The sequence below is a fragment of the Triturus cristatus genome, chromosome 3_2, assembly GCF_964204655.1.
Source record: "Triturus cristatus chromosome 3_2, aTriCri1.1, whole genome shotgun sequence".
Taxonomy (NCBI): Eukaryota; Metazoa; Chordata; class Amphibia; order Caudata; family Salamandridae; genus Triturus; species Triturus cristatus.
This window is the reverse complement of record NC_140584.1, coordinates 1,121,179,378-1,121,205,941: the sequence shown is the minus strand read 5'-3', so window position 1 is coordinate 1,121,205,941 and position 26,564 is coordinate 1,121,179,378. Positions and strand designations below refer to the sequence as shown.

At 43.9% G+C, this 26,564-nt stretch overlaps 1 protein-coding gene across 4 annotated transcripts in view; it reads left to right on the top strand.

Moving 5' to 3' along the window:
- Positions 1-26,564, top strand: part of LOC146859224 (uncharacterized) — a 121,099-nt gene that overhangs the window by 79,825 nt on the left and 14,710 nt on the right. The gene's annotated exons all lie outside the window — the stretch shown is intronic.

Here is a 26,564-nt window from a genome sequence, read left to right as displayed (position 1 = left end):
AATAAGAAGATGATAGATTTACCCAAAAATCCCTTTAATAACATGTTGAATGTCACCTTCAATTAGAAGAACTATATCATATGGTCTGTCTGGGGGAGCTACTCAAGTGTCAGCTGTTTCAACTGTAATGAAAGTTTCAGTTGCTGTCGCCCCCAGAAATGGACGCAGTGCCTGTATCACTATGGTAACTTCTGCTGCACTGTCGAGCAGAGTCACAGTCCATGTTAAATTCAGGAGCTGGGTTCTCACCGTCTGTGGCACATCTGGCTGTTAAAGCCACAACTTTATTTTTCTGAAACTGAGGGCGCTGACAAGGAAAGTCGTCTTGTTTTCCCTTTCCTTCAGTCTGACGAGGCTGCTCACGTACTTGTGGTGCACCCCGACCTCTAATGTGTAAATAAGGGCCCCCTGTAAATAATAGGTACTCCTGGAACAGGGAAATAGTTCATGAACGAAATGACATATCTAGGCAGTAAAAATTAATTGTGGAATTGTAAATCAACATGAAAATTCAAGTCAATTGAAACAGTGTACTCTCACATAGATAAAAATTATTTAAATCTTTTTATTTATTTTCAATACAAATCTGACAATGTGTTCAGAGAAACGATACAAACAGGGCACAAAAAACATGCACCAGACAGCATAAATTAATCATAATGACAAAGAATAATGTTTCAAATTAAATACATATTGAAAAAGATAAATAACTACATATACTGGCTTATAAAGCAATGAGAAATGATTGTTTCGGTAGAGGGATGTAATTTTCTATGCGCGTTTTGGCATTAAAACGCCTTCTTCAGGAAAAAGCCAAGATAATTCCTAAATAGAAAGACAAAGAATGGCGTACATAGACGAATATAAGCACATAAACAGAATTAATGTGATTACATTAATAAATATAAACTCGATGTCTTAAAAATGTCATGAGACCTACGTAGAGAATATAGGAGGTCATCTATATATACATCTGTATCGCATAGTGAAGTACACTGTATCAATAATAAGTATATAATGTTCACAAGCATAAGGCTGTCCCACAGAAGACAAAATAAATAAACCAATACTTACAACTCAAAAGTTAATAGAATAGAGACATAGTAATGGAGTTAAAGATGTAATGGTATACTTAAAATATGAATGAATGTCTCAAAGTGAGAGACCACCGTGCTATAAAGTGAAGAAGATGGAAAAAGACAATGTGCGTACTACTGAATAAGTGTCTAAGGGGTCCAAATCACCAGCAGAGAATTACTAGAGCATAATAAAGTATATGGATCTGACACCTACTATGTCCCTGATGGACATGGAGTGAAGGGAATTCTCAGGTTGCAATTTACAGTTGGCATGTTACAGTAAGTACTGCCAAATATCAAGGGTCCTGATGTAAACGTGAAAAAATGATCTAATAGATCTTGATGCAGTATCTTTTTGTAGTTTAGAGCAACCAGACTCAGGGTTTCTGTAAAGAATAAAACAAAAATGGTTGGACGCTAGTCCGGTTTAATTGATATATCTAATATGTTAAGAGATGTATTTACCTAGGCAATCTATTATTCCATGGTAGTGGTTAAATCAATGATGGATGGCGCTTAATCCTAAGTCACCAGAGTTACCAAAAGTTGCATCGGTTGGCCTGGGCAGTAACTAACTGCTTGAAGCTTAAGGAAAAAATTAAAATGGAGAATATAAAAAAAATAGCTAAAATTGAAGATAAAGATAGTGAGCAATGTTCGATATAAAAAAAAATATATATACATAGATGGAATTATAAGTGTGAAAAACAACTAGTAAACATAGAATCATGGTATATACAACTGTACCAGTATAATCAAAGAACAAACTGCGACTATTACCTGTATGAAAAACGATGGAAGTCTTTATGTGGGGATGAAGGAAATGAGATGATAGAAACATCAATGCAATAATCGATGCTGATAATAGATAACTGTGGAGAAATGTATAAAGAAATGAAATGTTGTGTGTGTGCCAAAGGATACACGCAAATAGTGCCGTAACATAGAAATAGACACATGAGTCACCAGACGAAAATAAACTGAAACCTAAAATCCTAGGGTATTAATAAATATAAAGGCAAAGTAGTCACGAGATTGCTAGCAGGTTGTGGGGACTACGATACGGAGTTCTACTTACTTCGATATATGTTGACGCACACCTCTCTTCTATTCAAACTGACACGGAAATGACGGATGATGACAGAATGTTTATGAAGGGAGGGACGGCCAATGAGATATCGGTATCTGCTACACGTGGTTGTCACGTAAGCGTACTGTGCGTATACAGGAAATGTCTCAAAGAGTATACGTGTGGATGTAGGTTATGTGAAGACTAGAACGCTGACCTAATGAGTATACTGTGCGGTCCCGGAAGAAAGCCTCTAAGGGAGTATACACAAATAAGAGGTAAAGTAAATGTATGGCCATTACTTTAGCTGATTAGAGCAAAACAATTGGCCACATGTTGCAAAGCATGTATATATGAAACGAGATATACATTGTATATATACCGAGATAGTCTATAGAGCTACCACCAGAAAAAAATGTAATGAATGAAAATACAAATACAGCCCGATCACAAAAGAAATATCAAGAAGCGGCTAAAATGCGCAAAAAATAAAACATGTATTGACAATGTAATGAATTATATAAAACTGGGGTCACTCCAATAATAGAGATTGGGATGATCGTGATTCTATGGCCAGATATGGGACAAATGTTCAGACAGACGGATCTAAATAATCAATGGTCTTCTAGGGGCAGGATAAGACCCTGATGTATCATGAAATGCTAAATGTAAAAAATCAGATAACCTAAGGGTTTAGTGGTAGTTATACCGGATGGCATTCTCTCATGGGATTTCGCTGTTTGATCCGTTCTTGAAAGTATCAAGGGTGAATATCCAAAAAACTTCACGTTTTTTGTGTATTTCGTCTGATCTGGATGTTCAGTATAACGAATATTGAAGGTACGAGATGTCTCTCCTACATAACCCACATTACATGGGCATATCATAAGATAAATTACATTTTTGCTTTTACAGTTAGACAAGTTGTGTGGAGTAATAAGATGTCCACGATAGTTACAAGTAGCACCAACAATAGCTGTGTCATTGGCTTTACAATTGGAACATCTTTATGTACCTTTAATAGGTCGTGAACCATCGATTGTTTTCTGGATAAACGGCGTAGTTTCAATAAACCTAGAGCATGTCATTAAGTCTTTGAGGTTTTTGTTTCTACCATGTGCAAAGAGAGGTCTGGGAAGTTTCTCTTTGATTTCAGGATCACTGTTCAGAATATGCCAGCTTCCGTTGACAATTTGTCTAACTTTGTGGTTCATAGTGGAATGTTTAATTATACAAACCAAAGGGTTTTTATTTGAGAGTGTTTTCTCTTTCAAAAGGCAATCCCGGTCATAGAACCGTACGCGTTTATAAGATTCGCAAATTAGTCTGTGGGGATACCCTCTCGCAAGGAACTTTTCTTTAAGATTAGAAGCTTGCATATCGAAATCTTGAATGTTAGTGCAATTTCGTCGTAGATGTAAGAACTGCCCAAAAGGGATACTCTGTCTTTGAACACGGGGGTGATAGCTGTTGAAGTGCAGCAATGTATTTCGTGCCGTAGGTTTCACAAATAAATCATCTTCAAGTGTATTGTTGTTGTTCCTAATGATGATATCTAGGAATTCTACATGAGTTTTACTAATATGTGATGTAAATCGAAGGTTTGTATCACATAAATTGAGCCAGAGAAGAAATTCGGATAGATTTTCTTCACAATCAGTCCATATAAAGAATATGTCATCGATGTACCGAGACCATCGAGTGACAGATTCTGAGAAAGGTGCAATTTCATTATGTATGTATTTCATTTCGAAGTGAGCCATATATATATTGGCTACCAAAGCCCCCATACTTACACCCTTGATTTGTTTGTATAAGGTGTTACCAAACTCAAAAGTGTTTTCTGTTAGGCATTGTAGGACAAAAGTTTTAGGACATCTGATGTTATATGTATCAATGAACCATGAGACAGCGTCTATGGCTTTACATTAAGGTATGATACTGTACAAAGATTCGATGTCAAGAGTAATAAGAGTATGTCTGTCTTGATTAAATGGAAGATTTTCAACTTGATTAATCATAGCTCTGGTATCCATGATATAGGATGGAATATTAATCATGTACGGTCTCAAGACATTATCACAATATTTAGAGAGTGGTTCGGTAATGGAACCAATGGTAGAGACTATTGGTCTCAGTGGAGGGTCTAATGTATCTTTATGTATTTTGGGAACACCATAAATGCAAGGCATTTTGGGTTCCTCTCGATTTAAATAGTCATATTCCTTAGAGCAAATAAGGCCGTTGTTTAAGGCATGTCTAGTGAGATGTCGAATTTTAGACATAACTTTGGAAGTTGGATTTTGATATGCTTGAGCATAGAAGTTACAATCACTGAGTAGATTTTTCATTTTGGACTCATATTGAGTGGTATCTAGTATTTATTTATTTATTCATTTATTTCTTAGAACTTATAATGCGCAACAGCTACCCGCAGTGGGTTTCCCGGCGCCAGGGATAGACTCAAGAAGAAAAGAAAACACAATACTATGTCACAAACCAACTAAAGCAGCAAATAGGGGTATGAAAAAAGCAGAGTCTTAAGTTTTTTCCGGAAACCAAACAAGTTGGCTTCCAATTTAAGGGCAATAGGTAATGTGTTCCAAAATTTGGGGCCCAAATGGGAGAAGGACCGACCACCCATTTTTACAAGTTTAAATCTTGGGACAACAAAATCGCCATTTGCCGAGGAACGCAACAAGCGGTTGGGTTTGTAGGTTTGGACAAGACTCTTTAAATATTTTGGGGCCACGCCGTGTTTAATCTTAAAAAGATAACAAAGGGCCTTAAATTTTATGCGGCTTGGGATTCTCAACCAATGCAAATCGCGAAGAGCCTGTGCTGCCGAGGATCTCCGTGGTAGATTACAGAGAAGTCGTGCCGCCGAGTTTTGCACCACCTGAAGTTTATTCAAGGTAGAGGTGTCGGCGCCAAGATAGAGAACATTACCGTAATCAAGGCGAGATATAACTAACGCCTGTACTACGGTTCTCTAAGTAGAGTGGGGAAGCATCCACAAAATTTTCTGAAGCCATCTTAAGATGGCAAAACAAATAGAGGCAACCTTGGTAGCTTGCTGTCTCATGGATAACTTATCATCTATAAGAAAGCCAAGGTTACGAACTACAGAGACCGGTTGTGGAAGGGGTCCCATATCACTTGGCCAGTGCTGAGGGCCCCATAACTCTTTATTCTTTCCCAAAATGACGACCTCAGTCTTGTCGCCATTCAACTTAAGTAGATGCATTTGCATCCACTCTGCGACACGCGATAATCCGTTCTTCAAGACAGATTCACGGTTGCCTTCACTGCTGGAAAGAGAAAAGACAATCTGGGTGTCATCGGCGTATGAAAAGATTGTCAACCCAGCGTCCTCTACGATGGTAGCCAGGGGTCTGACATAGATGTTGAATAGCAGAGGGCTGAGTATGGACCCCTGGGGAACGCCATGTGCCGATGAACAGATGGCCGAGGAGGCTTTCGCCGAAAAGACCTGTAAAGTGCGCTCACTCAAAAATGAGGCAATCCAGGCAAGTGCAGGGCCATCTACTCCTAGGGACCGGAGAGAGTTTAAAAGGATGGAATGGGACACGGTATCGAAGGCCGCACTCAAATCCAATAGGATGAGTGCAGATGTTTCCCCTCGATCAATACCGTGCCGCAACCTCTCCGTAACCCCAAGGAGAGCGGTCTCAGTAGAATAGTGTGCTCGGAAGCCGGATTGGGAAGGATGCAAAAATTCCGAACTTTCCACTAGTTGGTTTAACTGAGAGTTAACATGTCTTTCCAGCACCTTTGAAAAAAAAGGCAACAAGGATATGGGTCTAAAATTGGACAGGTTGGAAGTGTCCGCACCTGCCTTCTTTAGGAGGGGGACAACCATTGCGTGCTTCCATTCTGGTAACACATGAGACTCAGTCAGGGAAGCATTAAGAAGTCTCATGAGAACCCGCCGGGGTTCAAGATCCAGTAACTTTAGAACTCTTACTGGTATTAGATCAAGGGGAGATCCGGATCTGACGCTGTTCAAGCAGGAGAGGAAGGAGATATCATCAAACAGTTGCCAGTTGGTAACCTTCACCAAAGGGGAAGGTAATTCAGGCACAGCCGATTGCGCCAGATGAGAATCAATTGCTGTCAGGGGAAAACTCATAGAGTCATATATGCGTTCAACCTTGGCAATAAAGTACTCGGCAATGGCTTTACATTTATCTTCCTCCAAAGCTGGAGGGGTCGGGACAGTATCTGCTCCTGTTAGCTTTTTTACAACAGAAAAAAGAGTATGTGGGCAATTCTGTGCCTGCGTCACTGTACTCACAGTGTAAGCAGCCCTGGCTTTTTTACATTGGGTATGATACCCCTTCAGGGCTTCTTTGTATTCAGCCTTACAAGAAGCAGAGTAGGAATGCCTCCATTTCCTTTCAAGTGCCTTGCACTTGGCTCTTAAGATCTTCAAGTCATCCGAGAACCAAGGTGCAGGGGGATGATGTAATCTAGAGCGCTTAGGTGTTAAAGGCAGTAAAGTAGTTATAGCACTAGTAAACCAGTGAGATACTGCCATATTAAGCTCTGAAACAGAAGCATTAGTATCGGGACAGGTATTGGAGAGGTACTGGTTGAACTCTACAATATCAAGTTTTCCCCACTGATGAATAAGTTCATCCTTACCACAGCTACCCTTGACTGAACTCTTAAAAAGGGACAGGGAAAAATGAACAGCGAAGTGGTCAGACCACTCCAACGGACAAGCACTTTGAGAGCAATCAAAGTGTAAATTAGAGAGAACAGGGTCCAGCAGGTGACCAGCAGAATGAGTGGGCCCAGAGTTCCGTAATGATAGATTCAGAACTTCGAGATCATTTAAAAAATGCGTACTAAGAGTACAGCGAGGGTCTTCAAGATGTAAATTAAGGTCACCTAAAATGGTGAAATTTGCCGCTTTAAGAAGCAAGGGAGCTATAGAATCGGCGAAGGACGACGTCCATGTACTCGCGTTACCGGGGGGACGATAAATCAAAAGACCCGAAAAAGTAAATTGAGGGTTAATTGCCAGTTTAAATAAGGCAGCTTCGCAACCAGGTAGGAGAAAGGCTTCAAGCTTACACACGTAGCTAGATTTACAAATTATAGCGATGCCCCCTCCTATTCCGGAGACTCTGTCTTGCCTTACTATGACATAGTTGTCAGGGACAGCAATGGCTACATCCGGGCCAGAACTGTCCTGAAGCCACGTTTCCGTAAGAAATATTGCATCCAGCCTCTCATCAATAATAAAATCATGAATATGATATTTATGTTTCGAGAGAGACCTACAATTGATATTCCAAAATTGGAGTGGAGGACGAGTGAGTGGAGTTTTAGCAGCTCGTCGGCTCCCACGAGTTCGAGTGTGAGTCGACGCTTTACATCTAGTCATTTTACATGTGTAAAAATTACAACCAGAACATTTAAAATTATGAATCGGTAAAACGCAGGGAATACAGTTGACATGAGGAGAGGGTCGCAAGTTTTTTAAGGCCTCACCTGTATATGAGCAGATTCCTGCGAGTGCATGGCAAACTGCCATGTTTAATGTAAAATGAGTGGCCCCTGGACCCGTACAGACGTGGACGGGCGCAGACGGGCTAAACTCTGGCGTGAACTCCGACTGAAATCCGGCGTCCCGCTGCGCGTATCCGCTGCGCGTTGGTGTGGCTTCCTTTTGTAGTGGTCTCGTGTCCTTGTGACCCTAGACCGCTGCAGACACACTACAGGCACCGGACGTGAATCCCTCACCTAAGATGGCCGCCAATCTCGAGTCGGGGCAGAAGGACCCGCAAAACGCGGTGATTTGGCAATTTTACTGTGCGAGTAAGCTGAGGTGAGTGCGAGTCTGCGGGCAGCACTTTAAAAACAGGGAGAAAACAAATTAAGTAAAAAATAAAATATCTAACGGGATTTTTAAAAATAGTACAAAATGCACGAAATGCTCAACTAACATGCGTAGTCAGAGCGCTGCTAAAAGGATTTGCTGGCAGTAAGGCATAGATGCGTTTTCGAGTGACAAGACCGATTGCAAGATTTGCCTGCCTTTTATAGTGGTCTCGTGTCCTTGTGACCCTAGACCTCTGCAGACACACTACAGGTATTACTATACCCCCTCCTTTGTCGCAGCTTTTGATTGTAAGCCTCTGCCACAATCCTGGCGTTCCCGTCCACCGGCTTGTGAGCCTGATGTTTCCTGCAAAGAACGAGAAGAACGCTGATCAGGAACCTGTAACCTGTCAGGAGACCTAATTTTCGCACGGACACGCAAATCATAAGTGTGCTCAGAAGCTTCAGGTATCGGTGACACAGAATGCAAGCCTTGTTTCTGTTGTTGCTTTCCCTGTTTCTTAGTTCTCCAATTCTTTTTAGAAAAAATTGGATGCTCTTCTTTATCAGACTGAGACTTCTGTTGTGTTTGCATTTGAGGAGGTATCTTAGCAAAAGGTTTAATTCCCAAACTACTGCGGCCAATGGTTTTATAAGCCTGTGCAATAATTTTCGGTAATTCGCATAGCTTCTCATCCTCTGGGACAAGAGCCAAAGAATTAGCTACTTGAAAGTTCACCGCATCTCCCTTCACGTTTGCAAGGATTAGATCAGCAACTACCTCGAAAACTCCCACTAACCTCGTCCCCAACTCAACAGCCGCTTCAGGGCCATGCTCATCTTGAACACACTTAATCATGGAGGGGAGTACGGTCATTGAGGGAGTGCCGAAACACTTCGCATATACTGCTGCGAACACCTTACCCCAATTGTTACAATCGGTTAACTCAGAAATCAAGTCTTTCTGCAAACTTATAATCAAAATCCTGTGTTTCTTCACAGGAGAAGTATTCAGAAATACCGCCTCGAACTGGTCAAATTCAGCAAGCCAATAGGGTAAATCACCCTTATACTGAGGACGCTTGCCCGTCACATGACTGGACTGATAGTTACACCGCTAGGTCCAGCTGGTTGCGAAGCAATTCCAGGTCGTCCCACCTGAACATTGTGTGTGATGTATCGTACAACAGATCTGTGCACCCGTATCAAAGAGGTGTGCATCACGCAGAGTTTCGTTACTTGAACTGCCAGATAACGTGGGTGTGGGGTGTACCCGGCCAAAACGGGCCAAGTGGCCCCATCAATAGATAAAGAGCCTAAACGGATCAGAGTCACTGGGTGTGGTAGGGCACCAATAAACCAAATCTGGCATTGCCATGCCATTAGAGGAGCTTTAAGATTCCTATAGGGTTGATAAACATTAGGAAGGGCCGTGGCAGTGTATTCATGGAACAAATTATCGGTTCCATCTACCGCTGGAAAAGTGACCCAAGAATAAAATACCTCAAAGTGGTGAGCTGGATCAGCTTCTACCACAAAGATAAGATCAACTCCCTCATCTGGCACTCCATATGCGGTCAAATGTTGTCAGAGTGCAACGCGGCTATGCGCTGCAATATCCACCGCAGCCATGAAGACAACCACCTAATGCGTGGCAGCGCAATAAAGGGTTAAGAAATAAAAAACAACTTTTAACAACATCAAGCTTGAAAGAACCTATGAAAACATCAACACAGGAGGTTACACCGTCACAGCTGTTTCCGGAAACAGAAGTGGGGGCTATGTGGACAAGCACAAGCACTACTCAAGCGTCTCACAAATAAGAACCAGACCAAACGTTGGTGGTGCCATGTTGCAGGCATTCTGCACATATACAGAACCATGCGCAGGAAACCAGGACCTCGGTGTATAGTGGTGTACCAACTACCCACCTTTGTGCCCAAAATCCCAATCCGACTAGCTATAGTGTCTCATTCGTTCTCCGTACTACAGCGAAGCTACCAATGATTAAACAACCCAGAACATGTAACTTCGACTCTCTCAGAAATCGCGGGAGCAAGAACACTCTTTTGCTCACTCACTCATACTTGTCAACAACATGAGTAATCAGAGATAGGGTATAGTTTAAAATGTTTATTTTAACTAACGTGCTCTAAAATACAGTACACGTGCTGTTACTAACAGCAGAATGCATAAACACAATATAGTGAGCATTGTTACAATTCCATAGAATATGAACTGGGATATCATTTTATAAAGCTGGTGGAAAAGGGCCTACTGTGCCTTGCCACCCTCCCCGTGCTAGGAACTAGTTTATTATAAAAATAGAAGACCTCTGGGCTTTGTCAGGGGGGCCCCATACTTCCAAGTCTAGATGCAAATGTTTGCATCTCCGGACAAGCACAGCTCTTCTCTCTGGAAATGTTTTTCTCCAAGTGTCTCCAACATGCATGCATGCAATATTAAAAGCACTCGATTTTCAGCAGTGCAGCTGTGCTTCATGTTATGTTTAGGTGCAGGGGGCTGACCGGAGCAGAATAAAAAGGGATGTTGTTTTTCAACCTTGCACATCATGTACAGACGAAAACCACAGAGAACCGCAAGAAACGCGAAAGGTAGACAGTTCTTATGTGAACAGGCACAAGCAGAGTTTAGTGAAAACAAAGTCGTGTAGTAACGTGCGCAAAATCAGCAGCATGGCAGCCAGGCTTGTGCTAACTTAGCAATGTCTGCAGACAATCCACCAACCTCACTACAATGTGTGTACCGCTAAGACACAGAAGCGTACAGGCAAGCACCAGCATGCTGCTGAACAAGCACACAAAGCATGAGAATTGTGGCCTACATTTACAAATATTTTGCATCGTGAATGCAACACTTTTTCAGTGCAGCGAATAGACAAAATGTTATTTGCGATTTACAAAGCCAAGCAAATCAGATTTGTGCAGTTTTGTGTGAGAATTTTCTCACAAAGTAATGCAAGGCAGTTCAGGGTGCTGCCTTTTGCTACTTTGTTTCAGGAAGGCGTTCCATGAGTGGAGCAGAGACGTTACCCTGCATCCACCCATGGCGTTTGATGCAATCCCAGATTTACTAGGGTAAGTAAACATGGGATCGCACAAAAATGCTACGCCTCCTTGAACCAGGTGTAACAAGGAACATATCTTTATATCTTCTCACTATTTCCTCTTTCCATGTGTCATCAGTTTTGCAGCAGACATAAAAGAGGCCTTTAAAGAATGTTTTTATGCAGGAAGGTATAATTTCCTCCACAAAAATCAAACTGCCTGTAACGCGGGCAACCCTTTGTGTAAGGGTGCCTGCGTAGGCGCTTGACAGCACACAGTGCACTAGAGCTAGGAGACAGCAGAAATGCTAGATATTGTAGTAGATATGGAGCATTAATGCAGCAACTTTGCTTGCTGACATACATTGCGTGAAAAATTAGTAAATATCCCCCTGAATTACTGTCAATCAGAATTTATTAAAAGATATTGAATAGAGTATGGCGCATATCTCTTTCCGAGTAGGGAACATCAAATGTGCGAATGGCAACTAGGCAACTAGTAAATGTTTCAAATGTGATCTTGTTACCAGGGTTGGAGTAAATATAACTGTCTAAGGTTTACCATGATGAATAATTTTTTTATTGTATTTCTTGTTCAGTGTTTTTTAAAACTTTTCAGAAACCCTGACAGAAAGCATTCTTAAATTGTTAGCTGCAGGTAAGAATTTATTGCACGTAACATTGGTGTAAGGCAGCATAGAAAGCTGTAGGTTTGTGTGTTTAAAAGAAGGAATGGTCAAACGTAAAGCCTCTTCCACCATCTCCAGTGAAATTCCAAATGTTTTCACTTCCTGAATTCAGAGAGAGTGTCATGTGGTCACATTCGGTTCAAGCGAGAACAGCACCATTTTGCAGGTTCACATTTAAACTAGACATTTTTACTTAAACACTGAACATTGACATTTGACACACAATTCATTGCGTGTCTGTACAGGATAATATTCTCTGAAATTGCGTTTGCTTACATTTCCAATTCATGAGCATAATATCATCTACCTTGAATATTCAGTACAAGGGCTAATTTCATTATGCAAAATGTTGTCACTTATTTTTGTCTGCTCGGCGAGAGAGTTATCACAATAGAATAAACAATAGCAGCCTAACTGGGGCTTAGACATAGCAGCATTGGTGATGTTTAATATATAAACAGAATCACCTCCTTGTTTAGCGGGAGGAACATTTTGCTGACACTGAGGTCGCTACATGCTGGAATTCTAGCCCAGCCAGTGGTTAATTTGTAATAAAATAATTGGCAGGACCCTCGTCAGGAGGACACAGCAGCTTGCACCATCCATTGCCCCTGTCAGCGGTGCCAATTACAGTACCAACACAACTACTAGCCATCATAGTGTGATAATTCAGATTATTTCAGGCTATAAGCATGGCTTGGGTGACACGAATTAGTGATTGTTAATGCATATCAAATTTATAAATAGCTGTTATTGTGCTCATTCCCAAATTTGGCAGACAGCTCCACCATGTGGCAGACTGTCACAAGCACCGCTGCCAAGAATTAAGTGCCTGTGCAGAGCACTGGAAACCACCGGCTCAAATTGAGCACTGAGCCCAGCTGATTCTTGTCTACCTCTGGAGGAAGGATGCCCAGCTCTGCATATAGACCGGCACTCTGATAACACTTCCTTACAGGCAATGGGGAATTAGATCATCCTACAATGTTTGGTAGATTCACCCACCCTAGGCATACTTTGTTAGGTAGTGCTAGGTAGGAGTACAGTAAATTACAGTACTTATATCCCATCATATATTCACTGCTATAGCATAAAGGTTGAACTGTTCATTTTCTTCACTATTCGCAAAATGCTAATTACGCTATTCTGTTCCTTTCTATTGAATATTGCAGCATGTCTTTTTACAAAAATCACAATGCTTCAATAAATATTGAAACGCCTTGCTTAGCATTGCTTGTGTATCTCTTTGGGTATGCATAAGTAACCAAACAAAAAGGTTTTAGATCTGTTATCAAGATTTCCTTGGGGAGTCAGGGTTGTCATATTCTGAGGTCGCTCAATCCATTTGTTACCTTGTCAGGTTAGGAATACAGAAGGTGCACTGTGAGCTACCAAGACTTAGGCCCACATAACCTGAGGGTGTGCTATAAATCAGTTTTGACCAAATCTTGATGTTTTTGTTGTCCAACAAACTCAGGGGGATATTCTCAACATTCGGCGAAACCTAACGCTAACCGCATTTAGCGTGCTTTTTTTTATTGCTGTGTAGCACGGGAAATGATCGATGTGTTAGCGGTGTATTCACAACACGCCGCTAGCCGGCGATAGTTTCAGGGAACGGTGGTGAAAACTGCCGCTAACATCAGTGCAAAGGCGATAGGAAATCCGGCGTTAGCGGGAAAAAACTAATGTCTCTAATGCAAGAAATAGCCTATCAGTCAACATCCAATATAAACAAGAATTGGCATAGCCAATAGGTCTCGCTTTTTGGACCTTATAAGTATTTAGTTATGCAGCACAATATCCTTGGTGCAACAACATCAACTGTTGCATGGCTAAGCACTTATAAGGTCCCAAAGGCGAGACCTATTGGCTATGCCAATGTTGGATGATTCCTTTCCTTCTTTCCTGAGTCCCCTTCCCTCTAGCACTCTGAAATGGCTGCTCGAGCATTTTGCAAAAACAAAAACATATGTATGCCATTGGCGGAGTACTGTGGAGCCATTAAGCACTTTCACTTTATAGTGCTAGATAGAATATTGCTACTGGCATTATCCACTTGAATCATCAGTAGGACCCTGAACAATTAAAGCAAATATAATTCGGGTAAATTTATTTTAAAGTTTCGAAAATGCATGTAGGATGGTTGGATTGAAAGCTTAAAATGAACTAGTAAAGTCAAGCCAATGTTTAAAAATGAGATGAAGAGCTATTTTCTTCTTAGGATGAGCCTATCAAAAGGCGTGTTGTCTGCTTACTAAGAACTTACAGTTGGCTTTGAGCCTACCCATTGTTACACAGTGACCTGCAGGAAGGGTCAGAATGTTTTCACATTGGCACCGGAAACGTACCATAGTCACTCAGAAGTAATCCATTACAGCCTTTTTACTTTTATCACTCTGGAAGTGTTTCCAAATAGTAACGCACATACCTTCTGCAAATATAGTTATATAAGTAATTAAAAACTGATCTCACACGTCTTAGTAACCGGAATTAGATAATTAACTGATTAGAGATGAAGTAATTCACCCAGAATCCAAGGATGATGGAGCCTCCCACCAGATGCAAAGCCGCTTCCCCAGCTTCAGAGTCAGCCACCCTAGCCGTTAAGCCACACCCTACATGTAGAGATTGCCCGTACAATATAAGGAGTTAGACAATATTATAGTGCTCCTCTTTAACATAGAATAGTCACATAAACGATGTGCCTATTCACGGCATGGCACATCGTTTTTAAGAAATTGGCTAACCGCAGCTATATAATTGAGCAGTGAGTGCAGAGCGTAACTGCAGCTATGTCAACAGTAGCATTTTGTTTTTAAAACAACAACAGGAGGTAATAGTGGGGGAGGGCACTGCACAGAGTAGGGCACTGCACGGAGTGCAGCTCGTAGCTGCATATATGTCGAGAAAAGCATTTTTTTTAAAACAGCAACATGAGGTAATGCTGGGGGAGGGCACCGCACGGAGTAGGGCACTGCACAGCATGTAGTTGCATCTATGTCGATAGAAGCATTTTATTTTTAAAGCAGCGACATGAGGTAATGGTGGGAGAGGGCACTGCATGGAGACAGAAGGTAGCAAGGTGCAGGGGCACCAAAGACAGGAGTTGTACTTGTAGCAATGCAAACGCCAGCAGTAGGAAAAGAGTTCGTTCAACCAATAGAGATGCCCTGAAAGCGTACGGTAACTGTGCTTGGGCGGTGCTCTGCAGTGTTCAAGGTAAGTGACATATCAGCTGCAGGAACCAGTCAGGAGGCGGTAAAGAAGACGGACACTGGAATAAGTATATGGTAAGTAGCAGGCGGGAAGAAAGTCATTCTATTAATAGCTGCAGGTCTTGCAGACAGCGCATGCACGCTGATGCTCGACCTAATAATCCTGGAGACCTAACAAAAAAAACATAAAACCTTTGCAAAACTAGAACCTGACATGAATAAATCAGATGGTCATAGCTGCTCCCCACTGTCTCGGCACTACACTAAAGTGCTGGTGAGGCTTTACATGTTTCCTTCTAAAAGATTCCCTCTTGGCACCCTGTCCAGCCCTTGACAAATTGGTTACTAAAAACCGAAACACGTTGCATTTCTTTTAACAGAAAATTCTGTTATACTTGTCCTCCAGAAACTAAATCAACTTTCATCCTAGTCAAATTTAAAAAAAATTACTTGCTTCAAGACTCATGCGTCTGGCCACCCTAAAGTAACTGGAAACAATTGTGTTTGGAGGTCTAAAAAGACTACAAAGCAAAGACATTCTTCAGTTGAAAATTCGTTAATGTAAAACATTTTTAGCACTGAAGTAATGCTCCTTCCAGCTTGCATCCACGCTATGAACTTCCCCACCATCCAAACTCAGGATTCAAATCGGATCTCCTCTCCTTTGGGAAATAACAGAAAATTCATGTCTTCTAAACTCATCTAAACTAATGAGCATGTATTCCTATTTCTTTTCACACAATACATGACCTCCATTTGAATATGCAATAAGTTATTCCATCTTTAAAATGTTACACGTCTTAAGGATAATTAAAATTACGTTATGGTAACTTGTATGACACCATACCAACTGTAGACGTGAAAACGAAACTATTATAGTGCCTACACAGCAATAATGTAGACACAACCTTAATGATGGGCACTCCTGGTTTATTGTCTGCAGCTGTGGCATGATGGTGCCAAGGTATGAGTGTAAACATTAAAATATAAATTGGGTCAGAAAAGACGAGTCCAATAAAAGTGATTATATATAAAATGCATGAAAAATAATCGCCAAGACGGGAGGCACCACATCACAGTATTCCACAAGTGAATCAACAAATCAACGAAGCAAGAGATAGCCAAGATGTCTGGGTTGCATTTTTTGTGTCTTGCTGCCTCGTCACGGCGATTTGGGAGCCTGCAAGACTTTTTGGACGTTTTAGCATTTATGGTATGTAGCAGTGACTCTGCTACGTAGTGAGTGGGATTATGATTAGGATTCAGTAATAACAGCGTAATACAGGCTAATGAATGTCAGCACGTGTCAAATGTCAAAGCTTTGAAAAAGTTATTATCCACAAAACACGTGGCAGATGAAGTAAACTGGGAATCAAGAACCGAAACATAAGACTACATGCTGAAGGATAAACAAATTAAAGTAATGAATAACAAGATGTGTCATTTTTTGTGGGTTTACACGTGGAAATTCTTACTCAGTGTTGCCAAGTATTAAACATATTAATAAATTTTAACATCAGTGGGTAGCCTATGTAGGTGCCAGGGCCTTCGTTCTGTACTACACTATGCACAACATGTGTGGTAGTATAAACCAAACCTATTGCTAAAATCTAGGAGAGATACGTACTTGCCAAACCTACTACATTTGTAAATACTTGTTTTTCATGCAAATGTTTTAGCATGCACTGACTCGCCATACTAGCACTCACAAATTCAGCTGTCTACACAGGCATTACTCAATTCATTTGACCATGCACACCCAGTTAATTGAGCTGTGCACACCCTCGTTAATGAAGCGTTTACTCGTTGAACTACGCATCCATCCAGACGCCCATCCATTCACTCACCCGTTCATCCAACCTTCCAGTCATTCAACTAATCGTCGTACTTTACACTAAGACACAAATGTACTCGCTCCCCCGTTGCTGTTTTCTCGCATCCATTCACCCAATAACTCGCTACTAACTGACGATGCACTTTCAAATAAAAATAACCCTAACCTATAGGATTTTTGTGCTCCGTGTTATGTTCTTATTGCCATGAGTTGCTTGGCAACTTAGATGAATTCTGTACTAGAATAGCCCCCCTAACCATGATTACGGAGACTACCTGTATACTTACAGAGTCTGTGAGTTCACCCTCATAGCCATTGTACACTGTTACTCTTTTAACTCATATCATTTGGCAATAATGTTAGCTCGTCTGGGCAGCGTAACGACCAATCCCACGTCTGTACATATTCAGTGAATTGTCAAGGAATGCTGCTAATATGTAAGGTGTCCTAGAATTCGAGCATCGGAGGGACCTGAGCCAATCCTAGTGCCCCCGGTAGAATTCAGAGGATTTGATTGGCTGTGGATTCTACACGTGTCTCTGTCTGAACCCTAGGTGTTTCATATGGCGTCCAGCTGAAAGTGTGCGGGGTTTAGGTACGAAAGAACTAGATACTAGCCGGTTGGTGACAGCTTGTTTCAGGTTGTGTAGTCCATTCTAGAGGGACGAGGGGAGGGAGGGCAGGGCGGAGAATGGCTTTACGTGGTGACTGAGCGATGGCTGGATAGTTGGACATTAAACATATGTGTAGAGGTCCGGTCCATGCAGGTGATGGGAGAGGAAAGAAGGAAAGATAAGGCATTAGAGGGAGGGGAATGGAGAGGTGAGTTTGTGGTTTAAAAGAAACTATAGAAAAAGAGGAAGGGAACACAACGGACATTGTGCGGTCGTTTTAACATCAGTGTAGAGCATTGAAGCACAGTAGTTTAAGTGAGAAGACCAATGCAAGAGAAAAAGACAGTAGGAAAAGGAAAGAAGAAAAACAAGTTGAAAGGCACACTCTGTGGTGAGGGAGGGGAGGGAGTTGAAGCGCGAGCAAAGTGCGCTCTGTGGTGAGGGAGGGAGTTGAAGCGCGTGCAAAGCAGAGAGGCAAAGCAAAAGTGATCCCAATCAAGCGCGGCGAGCGATGCGCTTAATGAGCATGACGAGGAAAGCCATATGGCGCCTCTGCTCGTAAGCGCGCACCCGCGCACATGTACTCAAGCTCTAGGCCGGCCATGGTAGCATTTTTTGAAGCTCTTACTAAAAGCCTCGCCAGAACAGCGCATGCGCTGGGTCAGGCGAGACCTAAAAAGGTATAAAAACCGCAAAAATGCAGAATGGAGCAGCCTGGGCCAAGTGCAGCAAACATCAACAACCCTCTGGAAGCCAGCCAACATCCAGGATGACCAGGATGAGAGCCATGATGCCTTGCTAGACCTGCGTCTGGAGCCTGGATGCTTTGCTGGACCTGCTTCTGGAGCCTGGATGCCTTGCTGGACCTGAGCCTGGAGCCTAGATGACTTGCTGGATCTGCCTCTGGAGCCTGGATGCCTCTCTGGACCTGCATCTGGAGCCTGTATGCCTCATTGGACCTGCACCTAGATCCTGGATGCCTCGCTGGACCTGCGTCTGGAGCCTGGATGCCTCACTGGACCTGCGCCTTGAGCCTGGATGCCTCGCTGGACCTGCGTCGGTAGCCTGGAGTGGGTTGCAGAGGAGCTGTGGAGTCGATGAGCTGTAGATATTGAGGCAGGACAATCGCCTGTACCTGGTGGTGAAGTCTGGAAGGTCGCATGGAGACATGTTGCTGACCTGTGTGAGAAGACCGCCTTGCGCACCTTGGAGCTGTCAATATTAGAGGCACTTCAGCGCACCAACGTAGGGAGGTCTGCATCGCATACTACAATCCACCACTTCACCACTACATGTGGATGCCGCCTCTCTGCATCACAGGCCAGATGATGTTGGGCTGGCCGGACGCTGTGGAGGGTGAGGCCCCTGATCTGCGCTGAACTTGTGTGGTGGGAGCGCTGCAACTTCACACCTAAGGGGGCCCTGCTGCATCAACTGCATCAGGAGGTTCACTAGCAGATTTGGCCACGACTTCTGTACCCAGGCTTGTGAAATCCCTCCTGGCTGAGGCTCCTGCTTGCTGAGTCACAGATTTGGAGAGAGTGCAGCGGATTGTGCCATGGTGTCAATGTCCAGGTAAGGAGAAGGTGGGACACGTAGTTCAGGATGCCTGGGGGTCAAGTTCCCCCAGGCCTAGCACACATAGAAGACGCACCCCAGGTGTCGGCTCATCCGCTGTTGTGGAAGAGCATCGCCCCACTGCTTTGAAGCAGTGCAGCGGAGGAAAAAATCTCACATGATGATAACTTACTGATGTAACCGTGCTATGTTTCCCTTGCGGGTGGGAGGGTGGGTAGGACTGCTCCAAGCATGGGGCAAGGCATGGGCGGATTGGCATGCCCACTCAAGTGCGCAATGACTGTTTGGTCAGCCCACTCAGGCTGCCCAAAGCAGCCATGCACACTTTCCTGTTCATAATGAAGGCTGCATTACAGCCTGCATGGAGAACATGCCCACCCCTCCAGTCCCTGGCTGCATGCCTTGTCCTGTTGCCAATTAACAATCCCACCGCTACATAGCAGCAATGTGATTGGCTCAGGGGGGGAAGCCTGGATGCCTACTTCCTGTTCCTAGAAGCAGATGCAGGAGAGCAGGAGCAACGAAGAAACGTGTTCCGGTTTTGAGGTACATCTTCCCTAATTGCTTTTTCACAACACCTGCTCACACACACATCCCCTCGTCCATGCCCCATCCAGTGTTCTTTCCAGCGTTTGCTACCTCACAGCTGTCAATTCCCCCAAGCACTTCTCAATGGCAGCCGCTGTGCACCCATGCACAGTGGGCGTACCACCTGTGTGCCAAAGGCACATACGTGATTGCAACGCATGCCATAACATCGCATTCCATTCCCATGCATACTAATGCTAAGCACATTGCAACAGTAGAGTAGGTGTTGCATAGCGGAGACATCAATATCACTGTACCCGCATCAGTGAGTGCAACCCAAAACCTACCTTTGCACACCAAACCAAACCGAGAACCCTGGAATTCCTTTTTGAGCCCCCATAACACACCGAAAATTCATATTTGACCCAAATGCACACCCCAATTTTCATATTTTACCCCAAAACACACCCCAATTTTCAGATCTTACCCCAAAACACACCCCAATTTTCGTATTTTGCCCCCGAAACCCCTAACCACCAGAAAAACTTTAAATTACCCCATTACTGACCTCACAGTACGTTGTATTCAAATGCGATGCAAAAGGCACCTGTGTTGTCGGAGTAGCGTTGTTAACGATGTACTGCCTGTGTTGTACTGGTCAACTCCCGTGCCAAAGTCAACCCATAGGCTACGCCGTTTGCGTCCGTCTGCCCCTGGTCCATGCTCAGCACCAAGAAGCCTTCCTCTTGGACACTCCACCACTTCGGCACCTGCACCCTCCTCGCCATCAACCCTGGATGTCCCCTCGCCTGTCAGGACCAACCTCTGCTCACTGACAGCTGCAGTAACACCAGCAAGGAGCACGCTGACCATCACGGAGGAGGTATTGCCATCACCTACAGCAGCACATTCCGACTGACCACGCACTCTAATGACCCAAGGGTGACCATGGACCACCTCACCTCCCAGATCCGGACCAAGCCCAAGCACATACTCTGCAGGGGCCCTCGGGCCATGGCTCCCCATTCTCCAATACCATTGTAGACCTCATTGCACACCAGGGTCTCCCATCCACCAACGACATTCTACTTGGTGAACTCATGTTCCACCTGGACAACCCCTGTGACCAGGACTCAACCCCTTCCTGGGGAAGGTCGCCTACATCAGACGCAAGCAGCAGGTCACCTCAACAAGCCACATAGCAGAACACATGGTCGAGCACGTCACCTCCACCAGCAGGAACTTCAACTACAGCCGCAACTGTGGACTCCCCTGGACCGACAATCATTGGTAACATCACGTCTTCACCTTGGCCACCGGATGCCACCCGCCATCATTGCAACCCCTTGCAGCTGGATCAAGGCCGCCGAAGAACATCTTGTGAACTCCCTCTGCACCAACACTCCACCATTGTTTCCACGCGATGACACAGCAGGGCACAACCACCACCGATGGATTCCCAACAGCGCCGACATTCGGGCAACCCTGATAGACGACACTGCGTCAGTGCCACCTGCCTGCCTGATGGCAGGCATGAGAGTGACACAGTGCCACAGGGATGGGCTGACCCCATGCATTGCTGGAGTTGCATCATGTTTGTAACACGACTGCAGCAATGCGTGACTTTAGCACAAACAGATATGTCAGGATTCCTGATGTATCTGTCATTACTTGCGTCATGGAGCGCTGTCCAGTGAACACAGCGCATCCATGCTGTCGCAACAAGGGCGTAGTGAGAAGTGTTGCAACGCTGTCTTGTCGCAGCACTGCAACACTTTTCATTACTGGGGCCCAGGAATGCACACTATCTTATTGATGGTGCGCATTCCTGCACTGTAGTTTTGTCGCAGGGCAGCACTGCAACATTGCTTGCAGCGCTGTCCTGCCCCAAAAACCTGCTGAGATGTGGCCCCAAGTGTTATCCCCATTTTTAAGACCAGCTATTTTCTGGTCTTAAGTTACTGGCTCTAACTGCAGTCAGAGACAGTTTTTTTGGTCTTCAGAAGTTCAAGGATCCCCTTGTGAATATGGAGTAGTGTTGTTTGCGTGCGTTTTTGCACGGAAACGCCTCTCCTGCATATAATTATCAGTAACAGAAGTGGTGATCTTTAAAACAGACGCTTCTGCCTAAACACTGTTGCTAACGGCTGTTAGCGACAGCTTGAGAATAAGGCGATAAAAATATTGCCGCTTTAGAAAAGTGCCGCTAACGCAGCGATATCGCCTTGAGAATATGTCCCTCACTGTTTTACTTGGGAAAGTATAACCTGTACGACAAAAGAGTCCCGACCTTGTTTTACTTTTTTACTGAATTACTGTACTTATAAGAAAGTAAATGCCAGGACCCTTCTCAGAAGGCCAATGCTGCTAGTACCACCTATTTCTTGAGCCAGCACCGCCAATGATGGTACCAACACAACAACTAACTGTTATACTCTTACAGGTGAGACATTTAATTATTTCAGGTCACACAAACCTATAAAAATAGTATGGACCGCTGGAATTATCAATTTTTTATTTATATTGAATTATTCAACACTGATGATGTCCTCACTTCAAAATAAACAAACAGTGTCACCATGTGGTGAACTGTCATAAGTGTAGGTGTTGAGAATTAAGTGCCGGTGCTGAATACCAGCTCAAATTAAGCACTGCGTACAAAGAGAACTACAGTTCAGGCAGCAGGAATGCCTTCTCCCTGCCACTCAGGGCTAGCCATAGCTCGGAAAGCCACAATAAAACACAATATCCTCCTCACATCATCCATCGCCCAAGGACTGGCAACAGTGGGGAATGGGAAGTATGTGGTTCAGGGAGAACGGTGTGGTTCCATCCCTTAGCTCAAGGGGGAATGTCCCCGCTGTCATGTAGGGCTCCTGTTCACCAAAAAATTGCGATTTGGGAATCTGTCAAACTGCTTAATTAAAACATGCCATGTTCCATCCTGGTAAAGAACATAGTGACTGTGTGCCTGTGGCTGTGGGGTACCCTCACTCTCCCCACTACCAAAGGGGCACTAACACTTCATTAATCAGTTGATTGTAGCTTACCCATGAAAATGCCATCCCTTCAGGCAAATGCACTGGTAAAATAAAGACAGTAATGGGTGTTACCACCTGATGGCCACTATTTCAAGGCACAACTGCACCAGCAAAATACACATCATTTACAAGCTCAAAAAAGGTAGGAGAATGGCTCTTGGATAAACATAAAATGTTATAAAAGTTATTACATTATAAAGTTCTAAGAGTTATTTTTGATAACCTTACGGCAATCAATGCCAACGATTACTAAACTCTAGTGTTGTTTTATCTTTCAAAAAGCCTTATGGGTTCATGTGCGAACTCCCACCCAACCCAGATGCGCAGTGGCAGCATCAATATTTGCTGAGCAAGCACGTGACTCATAACATCAGGGCCGGACTGGGAACCCAGAGCAGCCTTGAAGAGGTGTGGCGCCGCGGCCAGGGTGACTGACGCCGGAATCTGGGTATCACGGTTCGATCCCCGGCACCGGCGGCAGATCAGCCCAGCACCATGTGATTCTAGGCAATAGCTTGCTTAATCTTCCCGACGGCCCCCAGCGCCTAGAGACCCTTACGGGTGATTGTTTGCGCTTTACAAATGTGGATTATTATTATTATTGTCAATTTTGACGGTCCTGCCCACCAGCTGCTTTTGTTTCTGGTGGCTGATATAGCAGCACTGCTGCTAAAACCGGCCCCCAGTAACAACAAGCATTAAAAGTGCAATAGGTCTCGCCTTTCATTAAGTTAAAGCCATTTGCTTTGCTATACTATACCATTAGCAAAGCAAATGGATTTAACCTAATCAAAGGCGAGACCTATTGCATTGTCAATGCTTGTTTTAAGTTGCTGCCCATTTACACTGAAAAGATTCTGGCATTTGAAAGGGCACACTTTACTCTGAATATACACCTAACCTGATTCTTCGTATGACAGACTCCTAGAGCTAATTTGCAAAATCAAAAAAAAAAAAAAGCCATTCATATTCGCATTTGTTTTGAGCAGTCCATAAATTGTGGCAAAATATGATTTTGTGCTACTGGACTGTGCGAATTATGGCTTTTTTGTTCTCACTGTTTTGTTAGTCCTTTACGGAGATCTTAGAGTTGCTAGAACCACCCATGTATCTATAGGTGGGCCTACATGCTTACTCCACTGTTTTATTTCCTCTTAAATCAACTTGATTTATATAGCTAAATGAAATTATTTGCAGGATCCTATTTTGCCAATGTAGAATTTCTCGTCTCGGGTCAAATTAGATCTTTTATGCAGGACACAATTTACCCCCTCGCTATCCTATTTGTTTTACAAGTGCATGCTGGTACCAGACCACTGCGTGGCTAAACAGGTGCTTATTGTCCGTGTTTTATTAACAGTAGTCCCTCAAGGTGCACTGATTAAGAGGTACCTTGTGCATAGTTGTTACACCTTGAAAGGCCGGTTACCTATGCGGTAGATGGATTCACCTACTACATGAAGAAGGGCCTGCACCTCTTGATAGATGAAGGAGGTGGCTGAAGGGTACGCTTTGTGGGGTGCTCGGGGTACATCAGAATGTGCCGGGAAGCAGGAATGCACCCAGTCCTGCCACGGGGTCCAAAAATGGGACCGGAAGACAAACCAACCAGTGCAGCAGACGTATGACGGATAAGAAGATCTGTCCAGACGGCAAACTTTGTAATCCGAGGCAGGGCACAGCCCACTTTGGCTGTTAGTGGACACCTCAATTGTGGCGCTGAGCTCAGACCTCTCACAGCCTGAAACAGTTCAGTGGTGAATAATTCCGAGGTTCTGCGGGGTAATTGGCAATCAATGTATAATTGGTCACAATCGTGTTGCTCAGAAAAAGTAAGAATAGCACCGGTTCACACAGATTCACCGTCCTTTGTCTGCGCTATAAAGCGTATCTGCATGAAACAAGAAGGCGTAAAGTGTTCCGGAGTAGTCGCACAGGTAGTATTGATTTTAAAATTGCATTACTGAGCCACTTGCAATGTAAAGTGGAGTGGTTGCTGAAAGACTCAAGTGCGGTCACACATTCTAACGCAAAATATCAGGCGGCCCCCACATTGCACACAGCTTAGAATTGACTGCTCCCACTGGAAAGAAGTCTCCGAGAACAGGAGTTGGCGTAACGTAGAAAATGACACCCCCACCATAATAACTGTAGTTAAATGTACGAATGATTTAGTGAATCTTTCAGCAATTGCAGTTAGTAAAAAGCAGTGATAGTTGATGCTAGGAATATGTTTGTCCAAAATGCAACATACGCTCTTTGCAGCCAAATTGGTTGGAAGATCGCTATTTACCAGTACAGTGGACACTTCCCTGGCAATCTTGTGAACCCAGCATAGGGCTTCAAAGCAGTAGGTAGTATAATTCTGTTGACAAGGCTTGGCCTTTCCAAGGATATCCATGAAGCAGTGTCTGGAAGACTGGAATCGAGTGAAAAAGACAGAAATTCTATCAATCTAATGTATCTTCTTATGTATAATAAATTTAAGTGCTGATAACTGCGATTATGGCACAGATTAAAGCTAATTAATGTGATTAAGATGATACCACGGTAGAGTAATCTGTGCAGATAAGAGCATGTGAGCAATGTTGTTGCTTCAGATTACATTCATATCCAGATTAGGATAGAAAAGGGCAGTTTAAAGTGCAAGCAGTCACCTGTCTGGCTAGAGAAGATCCAAGAGCACTTTGATACCCAAGCAGTCACTTATTACACTCTTAGAAGCACTCAGCGCTGGACGTTATTAAATGAGGACAGTATCTTGACTTTGATGGTACCATTTCACCCATCTTGCAAGTGAAAAGACCTGCTCGCAGCTCCTACCATCCAGATATTTACAAGCAGTATTTGGAGGATCTGTTGTGACTGTCTTTGAAAGAAGTGTGCGTGGACATTATCCAGGTGGACTGTATGTACAGTTAGTTGAAAGGAAATTAGTCTGCACATTAGTGCTGTTGGTTACCATTTTTACAGCTCAGTAAGTGTTTGAAAGTTCGTGAGACTATCAGTTAACGCCTAGTACAAAATCTGGTATACTTTAATGGACGGCCGTGTTTAGTTTTTACATATGTAGCTCCGTGCCCCCCAGCTGGTATATTTTTTGTTTCTACTCCAAATGAGGAACACTGACTTTTATATGGTGAATGCATTCACGAACATGAGGGCACAAACTACTGCAGTCAGACGGAAGTGTCAATTGTCGTCGACTACCAAAATCCGCTGATGAACCGGGCAGAGTGAACAGGGTTGTGGCTTAGATGTCGGATGAAGGCTCCTGTCATGCTGGAGTACATTTATGGACCTTGATGCGCACTGCTCTCGGTCACCCACGTGTCAGAAGGAAGTCTTGTTAGCCGAGCTACTGAAGATTTACAGCTGACCGACCTGTCCTGTGGTCGCCGGAAACCAGGCTGCGCACACTGGGCTCCCTTCGAGCGCACATGGGGTAGGAGCGGCGAGGGACGCGCGTAGAGAGCAGCCTCCACACGGGGCTGCCGAGATAAGACCCTGCAGACTGTAATCGCCATTGAGGTGTTGGCACCAAGGCCAAGGCATTCGATCCTGAGCACAGATGCTTCAGGCGGGCACTTGAATCCGCCCTGGGATGCGCACACTGGGCTCCCTTCGAGCACACACAGGGTGGGAGCGGCGAGGGACATGTGTAGAGAGCAGCCTCCACACGGGGCCGCCGTGACAAGACCCCTGCAGACTGTAATCGCCACTGAGGTGTTGGCATTCGATCCTGAGCACAGATGTTTCAGGCGGGCACTTGAATCCGCCCTCGGCTGCCCACACTGTGGTTACTGCGGAGCAGCTCTTCGGCTGCGTCCTGGCTGGCAGCTCGGAATGCCGTCCTATTGCTGTTGTGGTATCTCAGCTGCGGCACATGTTGGACCACTTCATTAACAAGCGCTCACCATGACGTTTTCTTTGGCTTTTTCTGGTGTTCCACTTGGACGGCCTCGCCTGCTGAAAGGTTTCTTATCTTTATGGG